The following is a 23,582-nucleotide window of genomic DNA, read 5'->3' as shown; positions in this document are numbered from 1 at the left end:
AAAGGCGGTGCCACATTCTAAAGCCCTCTCCACGCAATCGATGAAATCGGGCGACTGAAATGGAGAAAATCTCCTCTCCAGAAAGTGCAAATATCATCTTGGAGAGTATAAATCCTCTTGCCGAAGGTCAGCACTGTCTACGAGAGTACCCCTCCCACCTCCTGCAGGTTTCCGAGCTGCAGCAATGATCAGTTCGTCTCACATGCGAGAAGTCTTCAGGTGGAAACAAGAGCCCCCTCTTCTCGCACGTATTGCACATGTTTGAGGGGTTTTAATGCGTCTCTTTCGTACATGGTGCTGATCTTTTGGAAAGCAGGAGCAGGTGACTCCTGTCACACGAGAGAGCACAGCCTTTTCCACCCCCAGTGTGTGTTGGTAACTTGCCATGATTGTATAGTGGTCAGTACTTTGCATTGTGGTTGCAACAACCTCGGTTCGAATCTTGGTCACGGCACAATAGGGGCGTCTGCCTGTACTACTTGCATGAATGAAGGCAAAAAAAAGACAATCGATGTGAACAAACAGCACTTTACAGAGGAGTGCTGCCTGAGTGGATTGTTGATGAGGCCACTCTGACATCTTCTGTTTTCTTCAATGACTTACTCAAAGTGAAAATATTCAAGGCGATCTTGTCACTGTACTCCATGTAGATGATCTAAATGAAATCACAGTAGAGTATAGGACACATAGTGAGGAGCTCACACAGTCAGTTCTCTTGAATACGACAAGAGGAAAGGCACATTGTACATCTGTGGAACAGATTTAGCTTAATTGGCTTAGCTGGCTAGTAAACAGGAGATTCCCAGCAGTGCCTTTCTTCATGTCTTACTGTACAGAGTTTATCGTTATAGGCAAATCCCATGCCTTTTAATTTACATGAATGCAAGTGTTCGTTTCCTTTCTGCAACAACTTGTTTTTAAAGAAATCTATACAGCTTGCGAAAGATGAAAGACAAATGTTGAACCCATGCCCCCAAAGAACCTGGAGCCTTAAGCCAGCACCTTAGACTGCTCAGCCACACTACCCGCTGTGCCTTGTCTCTTTGTCTCATTACTTGCCTGGAGGAAGCCAGGTGGCTCTTGCTCTTGTCATCCAACTTAGTGGCGTTATGACTGTGGAACCGACTGCACCTGCTTTTTCTGAGATGCTTCCCCTCTCATGGCGAGATCCATAAAGTTTCTGGATAAAGTTTTTCTGTGGAGCAGGCTTCAGACGTCTGCGTACAGCACCCTTGATCTCATTTTTTTTTACAGCAACTGCATTCGGAAAATTGTGCTTTTTACTTTTTATTTGAACAACAAAAATACATACAATACAAACAAGAGCACATATAACGTATCAAGAAAATCGCCAGGGGTTCATGCTATAATACAATTACACTTTTTGGAAAACGATTACACAAGGTAAATAAGAAAAGGTCCGCACACCCAGTGGGCAGTGATTCGTTGAATATACGTATATGTCAAGGCGAAAATACGGCTATACGTATACAGATGCAGCCACTCAAAGTACGCGGCACAGACACATACTGCAGGTAATTGGCTACGGCCTCGCGCATCATAACGCAAAATACCACGGTACGTGATTGGTTGACCGACAGGGGCACTCATGGTGCGTTGGTCGGTCGTAGAAAGATTTAAATGTCTTTACTGTGCCCATTTTAGTATTGAATATTTAGATGGAATTTTACTACTGAAGGTAAATCTTAGTAGCTGAGCATAAAAAGAATAGGAGCATACTGTAACGTGTGTGAAAGCCATAAACGATATTAATTTTGGAACAAAAACATACAGTATATGGTTGGTCTCGGTACTTTAAAGAAAACATACACACCAGTATTCCATTTCTCCCTAAACATTTTAAGCATCGAAGTCTTTAGCTAACGTGATACCGGAGTCAACAAGCATACTTTTAGAATTTGATTAAAAGGGAATATAATATGGAATCGCGTATCTAAAGAAATTAATAACGATATAATTATATTCATGTACCGCAACACATGAATAGTACACGCTGTACGATGTCTGTTGATAATGTTTGTAGGGCTTTTTCAACACTCCTCATGCAACCTTGCTGGTGGTGCTGTGGGTTAGGTTCTTGACTCCTATATCACATGGCATGTTCGAAGCCGTGACTTTTTTTTTTAACAAACTTTTCTTTGAAAAAATGAAACGTTTCCCTGGGTCAGAGATTAAATAAAACTTCACTCGCACCAAACAAATTTATATTTCTAAATATCACAACATGATCGAATTTAAGTCATTTTAATAACAATGAATAGTCACCTCTGGGTTGCAATATAAACATTTATATTGATTTAAATCGCGTTTAAATCGCCTTTATTTAAAACCCATAAATAAAGCTGATACTGTTTAGACTTTTAATTATTTAAAACTGTATTATAGCAGCACAATGCACAATGCAACGTAAATCACTATCTTTGTCTTCTGCGTAATAATGTTCACCTCTCTGTCCAGCAAATTAACAATAGTAATAATAATGAACTTTATTGTATATGGCGCCTTTAAAGGTGGCTCCTCAAAGCGCTTTACAGGATAAAAACAATAACAACAATACTGAGATATAATGATGTGTTCCAGCTTAGACATTAACGAAGAGCATAAGGAAGGTCATAAAGGTCATAAACTATATTCATTTTGGAACATCAACATATTATGTAAACTGTTATTGTTGCTGTTATTGGTATTTTAAAGAAAAAATACTGTAAAATCCTGGGTTCGGTACAATGATTCAGGCATTCATGTGAAGGACAACAGAGCTTTCACTGGCTCAAAAAGACAAAAAGAATAACTGACACAGCGCGAGCCTGCATTCTTTCCTCAGCCATCCACACCTCCCTTTTTCCTGGGTCAGATTTTAAATAAAACTTAACTCGCACCCAACAAATTACCACACACTGAACACTGAACATGTTAACCCAAATATGTCTCACAATACTTTTATGGTACATTACTTTGCTAAAATGTATTTAAAAATAAAAAACAATTACAAACGCCAGCAGAGAGAGAGACACACACACAGTTCTTCATTGTCAAACAGTAATTGTTTTTTACTTTGTCAGCACCCAGACAAACGCAAACGCGTTATTAATGAAATACTTTTATTCATTCTTAATCAAACTCACAAGTTGTCATCTGCTGTTGAAGCTCTGTGAGACTAGACTCACACATGGCTAGACTAGACTCGGCTCTGGCTTTCCCATGTATACCGATGCACTGCAAGTACAACCCCCCTCTCTGCGGGAGTGCTGGCTGTGATGAATTAAACCGGTTTCACAGGTATTTTCAAAGTAGAAGGGGGCGAGATTTCCAGCGAAAGACACCTCCCCCCCTTCAAAACCCAGTAAGTACAGTACTTACTAGTTAAGAAAGCTAGGCTCCTCAATGAAATCGCTTTAACATGCTAATGCATTGGTGTATTGGAGTAAGTGAAAAGACCAGGGGCATTCTTCCTCCCCCTACATTCTCAGAGTAGAATAGAATTTTCCTTTGACAAAACAAGGCTCGTAGCTAATGTGAATCGAAACCTGTTTTTCTAGCTTTTAAAGTCGTGCAATGTGTAAGCAGGAAAACATCATTATATCTTACATATGAAAAATACATAATATAGCTCCCAAACAAACACAAACGTGTTTTTAATAAAATGCTTTTATTCACTCATAATCTGACAATTTCAGGAAGACTAAGGAAGGACTAAGGAAATTGTCATCTGTTGTTGAAGCTCTGTGAGCTCGGTGATTTTGGGACCACTTGTTATCCCAGGTTGTTTGAATCGCCACAATTCAAATAGAGAAAAAAGAGCTGACTGACAAGATTTAAGATGTGCCTGTCAATGTTGGATTAAAAAAAACACGTTGCCCGACATTAGTTGCATTGCTTGAAAAATATTTTTATTTCGAGAGACTGGATAAGTAATTCAAGTGTTTTTTTAACTTCCTGAAAAACAAGTAATAATTTAACAATATGTACAAATGTTTTATGATATGTCGCTGTTGTGAATGTCTGTGGAGTGTATCTTATTTGCCTGTCTGTCCTGACTGTGCTCTCTCGCTCGCCCTCCCCTCCCTCTCTCTCTCAATTCAATTCAATTCAAGGTGCTTTATTAGCATGACAGATGGGTACAATCAGTGTTGGGTATTTACTTTGGAATCTGTATTGCTTTGAGATGCCACTTTTAAAGGTGATATATAAAATCAAGGCTTTAACTTGCTTTAACTCCGCAAGTCTGAGTTCTTGTGTTCGTCCTATCTGAGCCCGGAAGTATTACAATATGTATCTTTATAGCAGGTGGTGTACAGCTTTTTAGCATAGATTACACTTTTATAAAATGTATTTAAAAAATAAAAACGATTACAATCTAATCTTTCCACGTTTGATCCCAAGATCCCAAGACAAATACATCTAAACGGGGAGAAAGCTATGCTGAGTTTATTAAGATACTTAGAAGACAAAGATATCAATTTATGTTGCATTTGTCTGATTGTGAATCAAAAAACACATATATTTAAACCTGCGTTTGCGATTTAAATTAAAACGAGATTTAAATCAATATAAATGTTTATGTAACGCATAGGTGACTATTCATTGTTATTAAAATAACTTAATTCGATCATGTTGTGATATTTAGAAATATAAATTTGTTTGGTGCGAGTGAAGTTTTTTTTAATATCTGACCCAGGGAAATGTTTTATTTTTTCAAAGAAATGTTTGTTAAAAAATAAAGTCATGGCTCCGGCTGGATTCCGGCTTGTGTTGCGATACATGAATATAATTATATCGTTATTAATTTCTTTAGATACGCGATTCTATATTATATTCCCTTTTAATCAAATTCTAAAAGTATGCTTGTTGATTCCGGTATCACGTTAGTTAAAGACTTCGATGCTTAAAATGTTTAGGGAGAAATGGAATACTGATGTGTATTTTTTCATTAAAGTAACGAGACCAGCCATATAAATATTCAACACTAAAACGGGCACAGTAAAGACATTTAAATCTTTCTACAACCTACCAACGCACCACGAGTGCCCCTGTCGGTCAACCAATCACGTACCGCGGTATTTTGCATCAACGCGCTTCACGATGCGCGAGGCCGTAGCCAATAATCCGGTACGTGTCTGTGCCGCGCACTTTGAATGGCCGCATCTGTATGTATTGTACTTTTTTTATTGTATCATTCGTTACACTGTGGCTGTGTTGTCTGTGTTAAGCTGCTGTTGCACTACAATTTCCCTTATGGGATCCATAAAGTATCTATCTAAAAAAATGTATATGCATTAGTTCATCAGATTGTGATGTTGTTTGATCCTGATTGTAGGCTTTAAATTCTTTTACAAGACATAATGACACAGGCTTCCTGGTTGACATGTGTAGCGGCAATGCTTGTTAATAAGACAGAATTAAGCGTTGGTGTGCTTTCCTAAAGGAGGCCCCATCTCACCCTCCATCTCTGTGGTGCAGCCACAGAGAAAGTATTTATGCAGGCTGATTTAAGATGTTTTCTTCTGATAAGAAACAAGCTCCCAAACGGGGATGCATTTAGCTAAGCCTGGCTATCATGATCAATGGTCATCCATTGGCGCCTATCTGTCTAGGGAGTGCCAGATGGACATCTGGACTGCATTCCTAAGTGTCAGGAGTAAGTGACTCGTATCTCACCTTGATCAACCAATCAGAGACTGGCAGGGCATGGTAATACCACGTGGGTCTCCAATGCCCGCCAAACTCTCAACCAATCAGAACACATCTGTGTCTTGGTCAAAAAGGGAGCGCAAGCTCAGGTCGGGGCTCTCCTTGGCCATTTTTGCGCATCCTCAGAGACAATCACGTGACAAAGGCTGTTGTCTGCAAAGGGACTTGGACTTTGTTCAAAGAGCGAGGCCAAGGATCCCGTACGTACTCAGAATTCTACCAACGTGAACGCTCCGCTTAATCAACGGCAGCCCACAGTTGGACCCTCGTCGACAACCTGAATAGCTTATTCAGAAGCAGCGCTGGACCGGGAACAAACCAGCTTCTTCCTGGGCAAAAGAGTGACTTGTGAGGACTCGCGGTCACACTCTGTGCATAGAGACTTTCTACTTGCCAGCCGGACTGCTGGTAGATCCCCTCGGACCAACGACTGCCCTGTGCGCCACAGTTAGATTCCTCTGCCTGTCCGACTCCAAGCTGCACCTCGACTGGTTAGCCGGTAGCCAGAGGACGCCGGGACAACGCCCATTGGACAACCGCTGGAGCAGAGGCTGCAACAGAGCCTGTCAGCTGGTTTGGTGTTCGTGCCGGGAAATTCCAAATCCATACACAGTGGATAAGTAAACCCCATGTTCTACATTGCGTCTCGAGAATTCAATTGTACCTCAACACAAGTTGTTAGCAATTTAATTCATGAGTAATGCATTTACTTCCGAGTTTAGAGTAATAGTGGGTAATAACACTGATTAGCGATTTGGTAACCAAACGATATATATTGACATATATTCTCTGTTGTGTATCTCTTTGTGTTTGCATCTCTTCAAGATTATATACCTTGTATATTGATAACCCTCACAGTAAGGTCTGCCGCTTGTATCCAGGCAGACTAGTATATGTTTGGTGCACAATTTATGTTAATAAATGTATCTCGTGTATTGAACCCGTGTGTGAGCGTTGTTAGTTGTTCTGATGATTGATTTTCTAAAAGCCACAATGAACCACCTCGTGATTACTGCTACAATTAATAATTGTCTCAGTAAAACCATCAAACCACTATATTTCTTGGCTTCCCTGGGTGGGCTCATTTAGAATGATATGAGAATCAATCACACAGAATAACTGATGCTACTGTGAGTTTAAGTTCAGCACAGCACCGCGGCTTCTAAACGCGAATACCGGGTGTGCTGATAACTGCGTAAAGAAATCCCCCTGTTTTCTAGCGTTTAGTGTAACGTGTGCTGATTGGAAATCCATCTGCTCGGGTGTGTAGATTCCATACTGTATTTTGGTAACAGGAAAAAAAAGGTAATACTCTTAAAGTTTTTCTGACGTAATGACAATGGCTGCTAAAATGTCTGAAGTGGAGTCGCTTATAAGTACTATTTCTAGCGACGACAATCCTGATTACTGGAGCGGTATCGAAAAGTTGAACTTTGATGATATTGAGAAGCTGCAGTTAGATTTAGTAGCTAAGGTAGCAAACCAGCTTAACACAGGAGGGTCTGTGAACGCAGTTCAGGTTCTATCTAGTTTCGCCTTAAATCTAGCTAAACAGCTGTCCGACCTGACAAAGTTTCAAAAGCTTCAGGGTAAGCTAGAAAGATATAAGGTGGAGCGAGTTGAGTTGTTGGATATAATCAGAGAAAAGAGAGTGAAAAACAAGGAAAGTGAAGACCGACTCAGGGAAGTTTAAGGTAAATTAGATGACCTGTCTGTCAGAGAAACTGCGTCTGAGGTAGCTAGAAGAGACCTGGAAGCGACCTTGAACTGTACTGGAAGCGAAACAGGCTAGATCCCACTTGCATGCCAGCCCACCTAGCAGCCCGGAGTGCTCACCCAGCGCGCCAGGAGGAGGTTTCTCCCGGCCAGGGTCGGTCGGTGGGTGGATCGGCATGGGGGAGATCGCAGAGTCCTCCGCGAGACGCAAGGGCGATTCAATTCAGGCATAGACCCCCTGGTCCTGATCACAGCTGTCTCCCTGCCCACGGAGAAACCGTGAAAATTAACCTCCACTCCCTGAGGCAGCTAGCCAAAGATGTAGAAAGGTTTGACCCGTCAGTGTCAGGGAATAATGTGGAGACCTACATCGATGAGCGGAGATATACTTTGCAGTTTATGCCCGAAGCGACCGAACAGGAAAAGGCTGTTAGTAAGGAAAACTACCAGCCGAGCGGTCCACGAGTGGATGTCTAGACAAGGACCAGAGGTCTGTAATAGCTTTGAGGAGCTGTGTCAGGCAATGATCGGAGAATTTTCGGCTTTTATCGATCCCATATCTGCCTTGGCTGCTGCGCACCATATTAAGCACGAAAGAAGCACTTATTTTGCAGGGCGGAATGAAGAGGGTTGCGAAGAGAACGTGAATTTCAAAAGTTTATTCATTGCTAATCTGCATCCCTCAGTCAGGAAAACTGACTCGAGGGAGCTGAGGTTCCTGAGCCCGCTTAGCCCCGGCGCAAAAAAGGCAGGCAGGACCGCACTAAGCGTCAGAGCCGCCGTGAGCGCTACGGGGAAGGCAAGAGCTCAGGCAGAGCCTATCATAAGGCTGGACGAAGGGAGTCGACTGCAGCCCGCCTGGCCCGGCTTGAACAAGCCCTGCTTGAGAGATCAGGACAGGGTAAACCTTCCGCACCGACTGCCGGGAGCGTGAATGAGCTGAGGGGGACCACGCCCCTCCTCACTGGAGGAGGCGGGGATCTGCCCCAAGCCCCTCCCTCACTCTGAATGGGTGGGACGTTTCCTGCCTGGAGGAAGGCTGTGACTCTGAGTTGGGCGCTGACCCCACCCCTGAAGTCAAAGAAAAGGCAGGGCTCAAACAATTCTTAGGGAATCTCAGCCAGCAAGGCAAAGCAAGGCGTATTTATATCAAGGTTTCTCTGTAAAAATGTCTTAGATAGAGAAGCACTGATTGACACTGGGGCTGAAATTAGTTTGATGTCAGCCGATCTACTCAGCGAGCTCAAACGAGTAGCGAAAGGAAAAGGCATCAGACTTAAGGTAGAACCGTGTAAGATAGAGATTTCCAGCTATACCCAGGATGATGCCAGGATCACACACCGAGTGTGGGTGGCACTTGTGTTCGGGTCTATGAACGTGGTGCATCCTGTTTACATCTCTAGGTTTAAAACAGAACCACTACTCATTGGCCAAGACCTGCTTGACAGGCTGGAGCCTCTGGTGGACTGCCAGCGTGGAAAATTGTGGGCTCAGATCAAAGACCCTAAGCCTGTCGTACAGCGAAAAGGGGGGTTCAGTGGTTATGCTGTGCTCACACAGTACCCACTGAACACTATAACTGAGTTGGAGGTTCCTCTGGACGAGAAATAAATGTCTCTTCTTGCTTTCCAAAACTACAGCGAAGTCCTGCCCAGGCCAGCACTCCCACGGTCTCCCAACTACAGGAGCAGTGCTCCAAGCAGCTGCTTGACCCGCCAGGTAAAGCACACCCCTTTTTCATCCCTGAAGAAGAGTGGATCTCCCTGTCCGGTAATGAATGGGAGTCCTTTCTGTGCATCCTGGCACCTCAGGGGGACCAGGACTACCACCCCATGGTGGTGGGAGGGGTCCAGGTGGCAGAAGTGCAGGTTGATGATGTAATTCTTAGCCTCAGCTCTGAGAAGTCCATAATCAGTGAAGGTCTGTTCGAGGACCTGTCGCGAAGCCGTCAGGTGACCCTGGTGACGCAGTCACAGGTTCTGTGGTGGGCACCCCCACCTCATAGGTCCATTTGGAGCAAAGGAAGCTGTGTAGCTTCCATCTCCATCGGAAAAAGGAAGTTTGCTCACTACTTCCAGGTAGCACCTCAGCTGACCCATTCGGTCTGTATTGGTGCAGACCTGTTGGTTCGACTGGGCGCCCAGCTGGACACAGTAAACAGTGTGCTGTGGAACGGGCGAACCCAGATGACCACTCTCTAAGCGGCGACCCCGAGAACATTCGGTCAGGTCAGACGATTCCTCAGGCCTGCCAGGTAGTAAACGAATCGGACCTGATCGTTCCTGCGTCGACAGCAGGGTTTCCGGTACGCCTAGTCCTAAGGAAGGGACAGAGAATGGACGCTGAGATGCTTTTCTTCCAACCATCAGCTCAGTTTATCAGACTGTACCTAGCAGTCTGTGGTACCCCCAGACTGGAACGGAATGGCCGAGCCACCTGCCTGTTGGTGCAGAACATAGCAAAACAAGATGTCAAAATCCCTGCTCGCACTGACATGGGACTGGTAATTGACAATGGTTTCTATGATTTCGAACTGGCCATCCCAGTACTGGGGCAGCTCCCTGGTCCCTTGGCCAGGGAGGGGGGAACCGAGCAGGTGTACTACACCTACCCCCGGCGGATGATTGCAATTATGCCAATAGAGGGATTCTGCGACCAGGAGGTGTGCAGGGTGGACCTTAGCGATAGGGATGAGATGGTTGTGTACACAGTACACACAGGTGTTCCGATGGACCACTCAGCCGAGAGTGCGACCCGGGATACCGCCATGCCGTCAAAAGCGGGGTTCCTAGAGCAGGTACAGGAACAGGTTGGTAAGGCAGATGCCCTGGAAACGGAAAGCCAGTGTCAGCAGCTGCGTCAGATCTTCCAGGATTTCCAGGAAGTGTTTGCACGGGACACCTATGACTGCGGGGTGACGGATTTGCACACAGTGCGCATTCCCACAGCCCCTGGCGCCCGCCCAACCTATGTCAGGCAGTATCGCATTCCCCTCACGGCATACGAGTCCATAAAGCAGACGTTGGATGCTCGACTAGAGCGTCAGATCATAAGGGAGTGTAACTCCACTTATAACTCCCCACTGTGGCCGGTGCTGAAACCCAATGGTAAGTGGCGTCTGACCATTGACTACCGGCAGCTGAATAAACAGGTTCCTTTGTCACGATGGCCAATGATCTACCTAGGTGACAACAGCGAAATATTTCACCACAGTGGATGTGGCCAACGGGTTCTGGACCCTTAAGGTAGAACCTAAAGACCAGTACAAACTGGTCTTTTCCTTTGGAAACAGGCAGTTCACCTGGAATCGATGCCCCTTTGGGTATTCCAACTCCCCAGCGGAGTTCAACATATTTCTGCACAAAGCCATGAGTGATGCAGCCGCCAGGGGCAACCTGGTCTATGTGGACAATATTCTGGGAAGAACACATGGCCGAGATCAGGCATGTGTTGACCCAGCTCTCCCGTGCAGGGGCCAAACTGTCCCTGGCTAAGGGACAGTGGTGTAGGACCCAAGTGGAGTACGTGGGACTGTTGGTTGGAGCCCAAGGCATACAGCCACAGTCCAGCAGAGTCCAAGCTATACAGAATATGAAGTCGCCCACTAACCTGTCTGAACTGCGCAGCTTTCTGGGAGTATGTAATTATTCCCGGCAGTTCATTGAGGATTACGCTGAAATAGCAAGGCCCCTCCACAAGCTGTTGCAGAAAGACGTGCCCTTTGAGTGGGGGCCTTCCCCAGAACAGGCTGTGATGGAGCTGAAGCGCAAACTCGGTAGTGCGCCGTGCTTGGCCTACCCTGACAAAAATAAGGTCTTCTACCTTGAAGCAGGGTTCTCAGAGCACTGCCTTGGGGCTGCTCTGAGTCAGGAATATGACCAAGAGCGAAGGGTGGTGGCGTATGCCAGTCGAGCCCTGAGCCCAGTGGAGCAAAAGTTCTTGGACTGCGAGAAGGCCCTGTTGTCTACGGTCTGGTCGGTAGAACACTTCCGTAGTTATGTTGGGGGACAAAAGATCATCATCGAAACCTGCCACCAACCTGTGACATTCCTGCATAGCCAGAGACTGAAAGCGGGCAGGGTGTCAAATAGCAGGATTGTGGCATGGATGATGGCCCTACAAGGCTATGAGATAGAGGTACGTTATGAACAGAGCAAGAAAATGTACCTGGGACAGGGCCTGGCTTTGGGCCAAGTGTGTCATGGCTGTGACACTGACATGGAAGCTCCAGAAACAATTCCCGCTGCTGAGCTACCGAACAATCATCGGTACTACGATGAGAACGTGGGCCAGGGCTTACCCATGGCCTATGTTGACGATTGCTCTTTTCGCCACGAACAGCAGGTGCTAGCAGGGGTAGGAGTAGTCTGGCAAGACAATACTCCCTGTGGGCCGACCCGCTATAAGCTAGGACCAAAGACTAGTCAGTATGCTGAAGTAGCTGGGGTGCTGATCACCCTCCAGCAGGCCCTTACACATGGCCTTAAACAATTTGTCATCTGTAGTGACTCGAACTACGCCCGACATAGCTTCGTGTTCCATCTTCTGTATTGGAAGGGTAACGGCATGAAAAATGCCCGGGGCAAGGAAGTAAAGAACAAAGAGTTGTTCCTGGCCAGTGACAAGCTCACGACCGAGGCTGGAATGATGGTTTACTGGAGGAAGGTGAAGGGACACTCCCAGGTGAAGGGACCAGACAAAGACAGGAATGATGAGGCCGACCGGCTGGCCAAATCTGGCGCCTTAGAGGGTGAACCCTGGCAGTTCCAGCAGGAATGGCTACCCCCAGAAACCGTGGCTGAGGTCAAGGCGGTCACCCGAAGCAGGGCTAGACAGGATGTCGGAGCTGACCCTCAATCTGTAGTGCTTGCGTCACAGGGTTTTAACACCGATCTTGCGGAAATGCAGAAACAGGACCCAGCAATTGGGCAAATGTATTGGCATATTGCTGACCCAGTGCGTCAACCTCTTTCGGAGCAGGTGCTGAGCCAGTCTCCGGAGCTGAAGGAGCTGGCAGAGGTGAAAGACAACCTAAAGATCATAAAGGGGTTGTTGGTTTGTGTACCAGTTGCACAAGGTGTCCCAAAGTGGGTAGTTCCCCGCTGCCATCGGGGGGTCATGATCCAACACGCTCATGACGAACCCTGTGGGGGTCACCGGGGAATCAAGGCCACGTACGACACTATCCAGCAGGTGGCATTCTGGCCTCACATGGGCCAAGACATCGCCGCGTATGTAAAGGGGTGTCTGACCTGTAGCCAGTTCCAACCATCACGGCCCTTGCACCGTGCACCACTCCAGAAAAAGGGCATGACATTCCCCTGGTCCAATCTACAAATGGATTGGGTGGGGCCGCTGGTGAGGTCATCCAGAGGGAACAAATATTTCCTCACTGTTACGTGTGCATTCACAAAATGGATTGAGTGCCTCCCAGCACCCAACGACACGGCAGAGACAACTGCAGTACTGTTGGTGAACCATGTGTTCAGTCGATGGGGACTCCCCCTTACCGTGGACTCGGATCGGGGAACCCATTTCACAGCTACAGTAATGGCAACCCTGTGGAATATGCTTGGGGTCAAGGCCCAGTTGCATATCTCCTACCACCCTCAATCCTCGGGCCAGGCAGAAAGGGCAAACCGAACGGTGGTTAGTATGCTCAAAAAGTTTGTCTCCACCAGCAGTACGGACTGGGACATTAAGCTGCCCCTGGTTCTGATGGCCATCCGAGCCACGCCCCATTGCTTTACGGGGGTCCCACCTTTTGAGATGATGACAGGTCGGAAGATGACTCTTCCCCTACACTATCTTTATGGGGTGGAGGACCTGAGCACGACGGGGGCTGCTACAGCCCATCAGTATGTGTCAGACCTGCGAGCACATCTGCAGGCAACCTTTGCTTTTGCCCAGAACAATCTGGGAAGGAGTGCAGAGGGTAGGAAAGCATACTATGACCGAAAGGCAGTTAACCAGGAACTCCAAGTAGGAGACAAGGTCCTGTACTTCCAATTTGCCAAACCCACAGGGGTGGCCCGGAAGTTCTTACCCAGTTGGACAGGACCCCACGAGATTGTCGATAAGGTATCACCGGTAGCTTATCGAATTCGGATTAATAATAATAATAATAATTGCTTACACTTATATAGCGCTTTTCTGGACACTCCACTCAAAGCGCTTTACAGGTAATGGGGACTTCCCTCCACCACCACCAATGTGCAGCACCCACCTGGATGATGCGACGGCAGCCATAGTGCGCCAGAACGCTCACCACACATCAGCTATCAGTGGGGAGGAGAGCAGAGTAATGTAGCCAATTCATAGAAGTTTTGAAAAAGGAAGGCAATCTCTGGTCTACAAGTGGGTGCATCGCAACCACCTCCGGTTGTATCGCCCTTCTCAAATGGCGCCGGAGGACACAGAATAGGGTTAAAAGTCTAAACCCGATCAAAGAGGGGGGTGCCCCTTTGTAGTTGCAGGTAGTTAGGTACTGTAGTGTAGGTCCTGCTAGGAAAATATATTCAAAAATATAGTGGAACTGTACCATGTGCCTCATCTGTGTTCCAGAATGGGAATCCTAAAACTGCCACGGCTGGTCCTGACAGTACTGGTGATCGCCTCGACACAGCCCCTTGAAGTTGTGGAACCCGGTCCTCCTACCGGCATAATCCTGCAGGACGCTCCCAGATTGTTGTTAACAAATTGCAGAACATATACTCAGCGAGTGTATGTACGGCTGGACCCACATGATGTGTTTCGGAAGCACATCAACATGAACATTAGGGTGTCCTATCATGGTAGGCAGTGGGCTGGGGATACTGTATGGCATGCCCAGCTAGACACTATACACATGCTCCGCCAGCTGAGGAAGGCAACAGTCACCCAGGAGGAGATGACAGGCCTCAGCCGCCCCAAAAGGTTCTTGGGGGGTCTGATTGCCGCGGCCTCCGCCGTGGGTTCGCTATTTTCAGCGGGTCTGTTTGCTGCTAACACTGTCACCCTGACCACCCTGAGAAGGCAGGTGTCTGGGTTACGTAAGGAAATGCCAGAAATTGTGATAAGAAACAAGCTCCCAGACGGGGATGCAATTAGCTGAGCCTGGCTATCATGATCAATGGTCATCCATTGACGCCTATCTGTCTAGGGAGTGCCGAATGGACATTTGGACTGCATTCCTAAGTGTCAAGAGTAAGTGACTCAAAATCTCACCTTGATCAACCAATCAGGGACGGGCAGGGCGTGGTAATACCACGTGGGTCTCCAATGCCTGCCAAACTCTCAACCAATCAGCACACACCTGTGTCTTGGTCAAAAAGGGAGCGCAAGCTCAGGTCGGGGCTCTCCTTGGCCATTTTCGCGCATCCTCAGAGACAATCACGTGACAACTGCTGTTGTCTGCAAAGGGACTTGGAATTTGTACTAAGCGCGAGGCCGAGGATCCCGTACGTACTCAGAATTCTACCAACGTGAAAGCTCCGCTTGATCAACGGCAGCCTACAGTTGGACCCTCGTCAACAACCTGAATAGCTTATTCAGAAGCAGCGCTGGACCGGGAACGAACCAGCTTCTTCCCAGGCAAAAGAGTGACTTGTGAGGACTCGCGGTCACACTCTGTGCATAGAGACTTTCTACTAGCCAGCCGGACTCTCTCGGAGTCTTGCGCGCCACAGTCAGATTCCTCCGCCCGTCCTACTCCGAGCTGCACCTCGACTGGTTGGCCGGTAGCCAGAGGACGCCAGGACAATGCCCATTGGACAACCGCTGGAACAGAGGCTGCAACAGAGCCTGTCAGCTGGTTTGGTGTTCGTGCCGGGAAATTCCAAATCCATACACAGTGGATAAGTAAACCCCATGTTCTACATTGCGTCTCGAGAATTCAATTGTACCTCAACACAAGTTGTTATCAATTTAATTCATGAGTAATGTATTTACTTCCGAGTTTAGAGTAACAGTGGGTAATTACACTGATTAGCGATTTGGTAACCGAACGATATATATTGACATATATTCTCTGTTGTGTATCTCTTTGTGTTGGCATCTCTTCGAGATTATATACCTTGTATATTGATAACCCTCACAGTAAGGTCTGCCGCTCGTATCCAGGCAGACTAGTATATGTTTGGTGCACAATTTATATGAATAAATGTATCTCGTGTATTGAACCCGTGTGTGTGCGTTATTAGTTGTTCTGACGATTGATTTTCTAAAAGCTACAACGAACAACCTCGTGATTACTGCTACAGTTAATAATTGTCTCAGTAAACCCATCAAACCTCTACAACCACGATACACCACCATAAACAATATTAATTTAGGAACATAAACATATAGTGTAAACTGTATATGGCTGGTATTGGTAGTTTAAAGAAAAAATACACACCAGTATTCCACTTTCTTCCTAAACATTTTAAGCATCAAAGTCTTACATGTGGTAAGATTTTACCACGTTTTGGAAATGTTTTTACATGCTCCTTCTGACCATCTTAAGTTTATATACTTTGTGAAAAGTCATAAGATATTAACATTTTCTGTGAATGCGCTCGTTATCGGAGTAAACAAAAGCATACTTTTAGAATTTGATTAATAGGGAATATAATATGGAATCACGTACCTAAAGAAATTAATAACGATATAATTATTTTTATGTACTGTAGCTCAAATAGTAGTATAATACACTTTCTATGGATACATGTGCTTCTACGCAACGCAGAAACACATCCACAAGTAACATTACCTAGCTAAGAGAGGACATTGGCTAGCCAATATGATAAATACAGTGGAAAAAAGCAATTGGGAAAATAAGACCTGCTGATCTGTTATACATACCAGGAAGAGAACAGAATATGATTTTTTTCTGTTCGAAACGTGTGTTGTCTTTATGAAATTCATGTATTTTAAACGTTTAATTAAGAAGAAAAAAACTTACAGAAAGATACTAAGCTGATCACGAGATAGAAACATCACCCGTTTTTCGCGCATAAAAAGTGGCTATTAACTGGGTGAACTGTTATTAACTGGAGTGAACTGGGTGAAAACACATAATATAAAATAAGATACAATCTACAGACATTAAAACCGGTGTCATGGAAATATAACTATCAAGGAAGCCACAAGAGAGAGTTCTCACCTGAGTAAGGTCTTTTTTTCAATATTGCAATATTGGGAGCCCTGCTTCCACTTCGAAAAGTGCAACCAGAGACTCAATTTGTTACAAGCAGTACAGGGTTTTTATAAGACATTGCGCTGTAAAAAAGCTCAGCGCTTTGTCCCTTCTAAAACTTCCCCTTTCCCTAAGACAAAACAGATTACATCATAGAGCGAGAGAAGAAGCACTAGATTTGTTATTCAAAGCTTATCAGTTACTTTCAGCTAATTCTAACGACACAGACAGCATATATTGTTTTGGTACATTGTCTTCTAAAGTAACCTAAACAGTGTACTTTGTTGACGAACTGTTTTCTAAAATTCTGCACGTACTGTAGCACAGCAATTACATCCTTGAAATATATTATCTAAAAGCACCAATATATTTTTTTGCAAAGCTCTCTTCATTTAAAGAATCAATTTACTTATTAGATTTCCACTTCAATTCCCTCCTTTTTATTCTTGAAAATGATTAAAAGTTAGATTCTTCATATGGACTCCCAGGAGGCTCCCATACTTCGGATTCTTGCGTTCTTATCAGAACATACTGATGCGCAAACATATTCATTACCATATTTCAAAGCATTGGAATAATATATGTAGTACAGCAACACAAAAACAGGAAGACAAGTATCACAGCTACTATAATCAGTGTTAGTAACTTAAAGAAAAACATTCCCCCTGGCCCAAACAGTGATTCTAACCAGGAGAGAAATGGGTGAGGCTGTAGAATGAGGCATTAAAACATATACATAACAAGATGCATTAAATTTCTTTAACTTTACAGAATGATTTATAAGTTTATACCACAAATTACTCATATCCCCCTCATTATCAGTTTCATTCAGCCAGTTTGTATACAAAAAGGCTTCGAATTTAGATTCTTCCTCTTTCTGTGTGGTGACAGGCTTCCACATAAAAAGGAAAAAGGCTGGGCACATCAGTACCAAGCATGTGATCCCCATCTATCCCTGTGGAGACATCACTCCTGCACTTTGCTCAGTTTGTTTGTGACCTTTTTACAGTGGGAAGCATGAATCCAGGGCACCCTTTCTGTGACTTTCACAGCAGTTGCAGTGGTCAGCAGCCTTGGTACGGCCCCTCCACCATTTGACTCACACCCAGGTGTCCGACAGAGTGCATTAGTCGAGCTACAAAGGGCATTAGGCTGTGAGGGCATGCAGAGCGTCCAGTGTGCTGGCAGCACCACACTCTTTTCTAACCATGTCCTTTTCTCTGCTTTAGAGGCCTCAGCCTGAATATCCTGTAGCTGTCCCCTTTTCACCAACAGAGGTCTCACAGGGGTCTCAGACTCCTGTTCTACCAGGACTGTGCACCTGACAGCTACATCTGCAAAGTTGTTCCCTCGAGTTACTGGAAACATTTCTTTATTATGTGATTTACACTTTACCACAGCTACTTCAGTCAGTAGCTGCAAAGCTTCTAACAGTTCAGAGACAAACCCAGCATTCTTGACTAGAGTCCCTGCCATGTTGGGGAAATCCCTATTCCTTCACTGCCATCCAAAATTGTGGCATACACCAAATGTATATATACAGTCTATATAAATTGCTACAATTTTCCATTTAGCATATTTACAAGTTTCAATTAAATCTTTTCATTCGGTCTGCTAGTTCTACACCAGATTATCCACAGTTTATACAGCCAGGCAGGTAGCCTGCACAACACATAAACACGGCCCCTTGGCCACCGCATCAAGGGGTCCTGAATAATAATAACCCACCAGACGATGCCTATCTCCATGCTCCTGCACCAGCACAACGGCTCACAACCCATTTCTTTCACTTACAGACAGATTACATACAGATGATCCGTCTGAGGGAATACAGTCCAGGGCCAGTGTCTGCAAGAAAGCTTGTTTCAAAACATCAAAAACGGTTTCTGCTGCAGGGGTCAAGGCAATTTTGTCTTTAGACTGCACTACCCCCCTTAAACCAATACGTCACTAGACAAGCTCGTTCCGAGAAGGCATTCACCCTGGCTTTATCATGTAGTTGGTTTTATACTCCTTTTTTTCCTCTTTAGATCCAATACTTGGAGTAGCCCGGCCTTATGGATTCCCTCATTAGGTAAAACAATCACAATATCACATAACTCTATTGAGATAGTTCACATAAATTCTATTTCATACAGTAATTCCTTGTAAATGCTGCAGGGCATCCCAGCTCAATAGGTCTGGGGTGTCCCCCACCCACATCAGTAGTTGAAACTGTACATCTTTTCCCAAGCATACTGTGACAGCTTGTATCTGCTTTAAACGCAACCCTTGCACCCCTTCTCCTGTAGCCTCCTGTTACCCGTTAGAAAACTTTATATCACATCTTTATGCAGTTATAGTCTAAAAACAGGACAGCTGTGCTCCAGTTACTGCACACTGTAAGATTATTTCACTTTTATTTAAATCCTGAGATAAATTTATGAAGGCTACAAAGGGGCTTACTAGATTAAATCTATTAGTTCACACACGGCTCTCGTTTCAGCTTCTGACATGTTCTTTAATTGTGAAATCAAGCCTCTTTCTTACAATTTCTCCAAAAAACACCCTTTGTTTTAGTAACTGCACACCAGCTTATTAGTAGTTTTGTCTGTGGGGTCTTGCCCCCCTTTCCCCCAGGGCTAGTTAACTCACCCCCCATCTGGATATGCCCAATCAGGAGATTTATCCCAGTCCTCATTATTTTCTTGAAGGGGTCTTATATCTTGGTATAATAAAGTCGCACAATAATTGTGACAAACTGGCAGCTCCTTTCTCTCCTCCTTGGGAGTCTTTTTACCTCCCATTTGCAGCGCTCGCACTTCTGCATGCATGCTTAGCGAGTTATTAAATCAAATCTGTCTCCGCTCTCCGTAATATCAGGAAAACACAGTTGTACATTCTTGTCAACATCAGGTTTTAACCCACTCAAGTAAACTTGTTTTATTACTGTGGAAGTATCTTCATTCACTTCCTTTTCATCAGCTAACCCCAAGAATACTATCCATAAAGTTATAAACCTTTCTGTAAAATCTAAAACATCCTCACTTTCCTTTGCTAACATGCTGTTACTTTTTTCCAATCAGTTTTCGGTGGGTAATGCTCTTTCAAAAATCTCCACACTAATTCCCACCCTTCTCCCAGATTCTCTCTTAAGGCGTTCTATTTCTTCTTTTGCTTTTTCTTTTTCTACATATATAACTTCGTTTCATTCAGCCATTGCTTTTAGCTTTTCCGTCAGGGATTTTGCGTATCATCTATGATATTCTGTTGAATTCTCAAATATTCCTCTAAAATAAAACCCTTATCTGTTTATTTTTATCCCAATGTTCATACACTTTTCTACATTCCTGTTCAGCCCAAATTCCGTCTGACAGTCCATATTTCTTTGCATTAATCTAATTTGTTTTCCTTCACACCAAACCATTTTCACGTTTCCCACGTGCCCTGCGGAATACCCCAGTCGAGACAAACTGACGAACTATCACAATACAGGAACACGGACCAGGTTCCAGATCCTGGCTTTAAACACACAGTTACCATTTTCGGCTCTTCTGCGAGTACAGTTCTAGTTACTTCAGCTTCAGAAAAACCCTGCACCCACCACAGCAACATGGAGAGGACAAGCGACTTTGTAGAAAAGAGGAGTCCTTACCTCTTTTTAGAAGCGGCCGCCTAACTTTTCCTCTCCATGTCCGCGTGGTTTAATTTAGATGGATACTTCTTCATCATTTGGGTCATGTATCCGCCAATCTGCCTCCTCCTTTTTAGAGGACGTTGTAAACCTTTAGGAACAATATGATCTAGCAACAAGGTTATGTCACTGTAATTAGGCTTAAGACAATCAAGAACAAGGCTTACCTTTCTTTTAAATTCTTTACGATCATCAGGCAATTTAGGAAAAGACTTGACTAATGCAAATAATTCACTAGGAGACCAAGGTCAATGTACATATGCTGGAGTTCCTTCTGGACCTGTAAAAGTGCACATTGGCATTTCACGAACAAGTAAAAAGGCTTTGGCTCCGGACCACTTTCTAATTTTGGTGGAGACTTTTTCTTTTTAGTACGCATGGCCATGACTTTAGCTGCAGCTTGCTGTTCTTTAGTTTCAAGACTAGTCTTTTTTGAAGCTTCCCATCATTTCTGTGATTCCTCTTTCCCAGTTTTCCAATTCACTTTCTTTCCTTTCTTCTCATTCTCTTCTAAGTTTTCCCTTAACATTTCTATTTTATCCCTGTCATCTCATCTTCAGGAAACTTCTTTTCCTAATTCCACTTTCCCCTGTCCATTCTGACCACTTACAAAGATCCTTCATAGTTATGGGCCCCTAATTATCATATATAAATTATGTGCAAGTTCCCTTACACCTATTACCAGTTCATGACCATAAACATTTTTTTATTCTGCCGGGACTCTAACCCAGACTATAATCGTTTACACCTATTCTCGCTTCTCTGAATTTGTCGTACATGTACTTTTGCTGGACTGCTCGGTCCCATTTTCGTCTTTGAATTTTCATTCCCCATTTTTACCAATCGGTGCCTTACTTAGAACCTTATCACATGAACTACTCCGCAGAGCAAACACCACACGTCTGTGTTAAGATAAGTTCTTTATATGTGTCCCAGACTGATCAAACCCGCGTGAGAACACCCTCACCAGCCTCCCATTTCTCTGCAACAAAAAGATCACTTACTGATGTCAGACTGCTGTGAATTTTCCAGATGGGTCTCTCGAAGGATAAAAAGTTTATCCCCCGAGGTTCGTCCAATTTGCTAAAATTGTCCGGGTCCGGATGAAGTTTCAGCAGCCGTCCGCGCTCAGGTTTGTGATCCTGTACAAGCCCCCAAATTGTCATGGAAATATAACTATCAAGGAAGCCACAAGAGAGAGTTCTCACCTGAGTAAGGTCTTTATTTCAATTTTGCAATATTGGGAGCCCTGTTGCCACTCTGCAAAGTACATCAGAGACTCAACTCATTACAAGCAGCACAGGATTTTTATAAGATGTTGCAGTGTAAGGGAAAGTTCAGCATTTTGTCATTTCTAATACTTCCCCTTTCCTTAGACAAAAACAGATTACATCACAAAAAAAAAAGAAGCACCAATATATTTTTTGCAAAGCTTATCAGTTACCTTCGGCTGATCTAATGACCCGGACAATACATAGTGTTTTGATACACTGTCTTCTAAAAGTAACCTAGACAGTGCGTACTTTGTTGACGTACTGTCTTCTAAAAATCTGCACGTAGCACAGCAGTTACATTCTTGTTAGTTCTGAATAGTGATTCAGCTGTCCACAGTTCCGACCTGTTCACGAGGCCTGCTGCTGGTGCTCACCTCGGGTGGATCCTCTGGTTACTCTCTGGCAACCTCCGCTCTAGACTCTTAGAACAAAGGAAAGTTCTGGCACTCAGACATACTGGCCGTTCCGTGGTTGTCCGGGCTGAGTCTCAGGATGGTCAGGAGGCGCTCTGCGAGAATGTCCTGCCCTTGGGAGCCTTCTGCTCCTGGGCCGTCCTGCCCTGGAATTCTCCTTTGAGATTCTCCCTTTAGAATTGTCCACAGAATCTCTCAGGCTCTCTGTGTTGCCTGTTTTTACCTGGAGGAACTTCAGCTCATTGATTGGCTGAAAGTTCCATGGGCATGAGAGTCCCACGTGGGTTACTCGGCCCTACCAGTCCCTGATTGGTTAATCAAGGTAAGATATGAGTCACTTACTCCTGACACTTAGGAATGCAGTCCAGATGTCCATCTGGCACACCCTAGACAGATAGGCGTCAATGGATGACCATTGATCATGATAGCCAGGCTTAGCTAAGTGCATCCCCATTTGGGAGCTGTCCCTTAACAAAAGAAAACATATTTAAATCAGCCTGCATGAATAGTTTCTCTGTGGCTGCACCACAGAGATGAACAGAGAGATGGGGCCTCAGTTGGAAAAGCACAGCAACACTTAATTATGTCTTATTTACAAGCATTGCCGCTACAAGTGAAAGACTGAAGTGAAATAGAGCGGGGACGAAGGCAGTGAAGAGAGAGAACGTGGGAAGAAGAGAAAAATGCACGGGAAAAAAAGCAGCGTCGTAAAAGAGGTGACGGAGCTGTCCTCTCTATAAGAAGGGTGCCATTGAGCCTTGCTCTCGCTTACGGCCACACCCCCTTGAGCACGCCTGATCTTTTCTGATCTCGGAAGCTAAGCAGGGACGGGCCTGGTTAGTACTTGGATGGGAGACCGCCTGGGAATACCAGGTGCTGTAAGCTTTTAAGCGCAGGAGGCGCCCTATCCCCGCTCGCTCGCTCATTCCCCTGTTCACACGTGCAGTGCGGCTTTTCTGTCTGTTTATTTGTCAGCTTTGGCGAAACACGGGTGCTTGTGTATTAGTGTGAGCGTTTTTTATTCTGATCATGAACAGTTTTACAAGTCCGCAAAGGATCGAGGAAAGGTTTATCGCCAGCTGAAAAGAGACACAGCGCTTCGGCTGTGGAGACTTGTTCGGCTGGCGTTCTGGGAGTCGCATTTTTCAGAATTGTATTGAGATCGTTTTCCACAGAGCTCAGATGTCAAAGCACAGTAGCAGCTCTCCACAGAGATCCTCTATAGCGCCCTTTCTCCTGCAGCTCCGTCCTCATTCGAAGGAAACAAGAGTGAAAGGCTGAAGTGAAATAGAGCGGGGACTAAGGCAGTGAAGAGAGAGAACGTGGGAAGAAGAGAAAAATGCATGGGAAAAAAAGCAGCGTTGTAAAAGAGGTGACGGAGCTGTCCTCTCTATAAGAAGGGTGCCATTGAGCCTTGCTCTCGCTTACGGCCACACCCCCTTGAGCAGGCCCTCTGATGTCACAGGGGGCGTGGTCAGCATGAGAGCAGGAAGAAGGATTTGTTTGTCTCAAGTAAGACTTTGTTTTTTGTGAATTTTTGTGGTTTCTTGGTGTTTTTGGTTGATTTTGAAGCCCTCCCCTTCAGCCTAGCGCTGTTTGGGGAGGGGAGAGGCTTTTGGTTTTTTGTTGTTGCTTTT

General features: G+C 44.9%; 1 pseudogene; it reads left to right on the top strand.

Annotated features, from left to right (window-relative positions):
• Window positions 1-22,711: 22,711 nt before the first annotated feature.
• Window positions 22,712-22,830, top strand: LOC148666536 (5S ribosomal RNA; annotated as a pseudogene).
• Window positions 22,831-23,582: the final 752 nt, after the last annotated feature.

The sequence above is a fragment of the Lepisosteus platostomus genome, chromosome 5, assembly GCF_059453375.1.
Source record: "Lepisosteus platostomus isolate fLepPlt1 chromosome 5, fLepPlt1.hap1, whole genome shotgun sequence".
Classification (NCBI taxonomy): Eukaryota; Metazoa; Chordata; class Actinopteri; order Semionotiformes; family Lepisosteidae; genus Lepisosteus; species Lepisosteus platostomus.
The sequence above is the reverse complement of the archived record's forward strand: the minus strand, read 5'-3'. Positions and strand labels throughout refer to the sequence as shown.